This window comes from Microtus ochrogaster, unplaced genomic scaffold (genome assembly GCF_000317375.1).
Source record: "Microtus ochrogaster isolate Prairie Vole_2 unplaced genomic scaffold, MicOch1.0 UNK43, whole genome shotgun sequence".
Lineage (NCBI taxonomy): Eukaryota > Metazoa > Chordata > Mammalia > Rodentia > Cricetidae > Microtus > Microtus ochrogaster.
In genome coordinates, this window is record NW_004949141.1 from 1,248,134 (window position 1) to 1,249,562 (window position 1,429).

A 1,429-nucleotide genomic window follows, 5' to 3' on the forward strand; every position below is an offset into this window, starting at 1 on the left:
GATGCATTTCCTCCAGCAAGGCCACACCTCCTAAACCTCCACAGACAGCACCACCCACTGGTGACCAAGTGTGCAAATGTCTGAGCCCCTGGGGGACATTCTCATCAAACTTCTGCAAGAGGCCTGGGTGGTGGTGGTGCATGCCTTTAATCCCAGCACTCAGGAGGCAGGCAGATGGCAGGCGGATGGATCTCTGTGAGTTCGAGGCCAGCCTGGTCTAGAGAGCTAGTTCCAGGACAGGCTCCAAAGCTATACAGAGAAACCCTGTCTCAAAAAACAAACAAACAAACAAAAAAGACTACTGCAAGAGGCAAGACCCAAGTGGTATGGCCTTGTGGAAGGAAATGAGGTCTTCTCCATCTCTTATACACACACTGTGGGGGGTAGGAGTAGAGTGTGTTGAATTAGTTGTTGAATAGACATTAACTCTGTAAGGTTCAATAAAACAGAACAAATAGAAATATATTAAATTATTTGATAAGCTTAGAGATTCTATATAAAAATAAATATAAGCCGGATGGTGGCGCATGCCTTTAATCCCAGCACTTGGGAGGCAAAGGCAGGCGGATCTCTCAGAGTTCGAGGCCAGCCTGGTCTACAAGAGCTAGTTCCAGGACAGCTAGGGCTGTTAACACAGAGAAACCCTATCTCAAAAAACCAATGTATGTGTGTATAAAGCAATAGTTTAAAAGTGGGTGGGTTTTCTTTTTCTTTGATAAGCTCTTGAGGTTTTTCTCAAATTGATTCCATAGTTCTATGTAGTACATAGTGAAGAAACTCTACTTTAATCAAGTTGATACTTCAACTCCAGAGTAACTTGAGTCTATCAAATTTGAGTGAAATGTAAGGTTTTCTCAGCCTTCTTCAAATATTCAAAGTGAAATTATCATGGGTTATACACTTCTTCATCTCACTGTCAAATTTAGCTTACTGTTACAAAGAATAGTAAAATTTGAATATTATTGGATGTAAAGTTATTAATTTGCTTTAAAGTTACTACTAGTGATCTATATGAAAATGAACTTCCAGTTAGGAACTGCAGTTTACCAGGAACTGTTTTCAGCATATTACTAATATACTTGAACTGATAGTGTCTGATTGACATGTCACTTTTCTCTATTTTAGGTGTGGAAATTTAAACAACACAAGTATTTTGCCTGGAGCTTTGGTCAAACAAATGCTAAGAAGGTATATTTATGTTTATTAGCTGTTTACTATTCATTGTTATTAGAGAGTTTAAACCATTTCACTTCTTTAACCTGGAATCATTCGGTGCCAGTCAGCCTAATAGTGAATAACAATGACAAGTTTTTTAATGGGCAGGTGTTTTTTTGTTTGTTTGTTTGTTTGTTTTTGTTTTTGTTTTCTTTTTTTCTCTGAGACAGGGTTTCTCTTTCTGTCCCTTGCTGTCCTGGAATTTACTTTGTAG

At 38.6% G+C, this 1,429-nt stretch overlaps 1 protein-coding gene across 2 annotated transcripts in view; it reads left to right on the forward strand.

Moving 5' to 3' along the window:
* Klhl24 (kelch like family member 24) overlaps positions 1 to 1,429 on the forward strand; it is a 31,514-nt gene that overhangs the window by 5,383 nt on the left and 24,702 nt on the right. For both annotated transcript variants that reach the window (XM_005368931.2, XM_013354403.1), the window contains exon 2: positions 1,126 to 1,188. The gene's annotated coding sequence lies outside the window, so the exon portion shown is untranslated. The remainder of the gene's footprint in view (positions 1 to 1,125; positions 1,189 to 1,429) is intronic.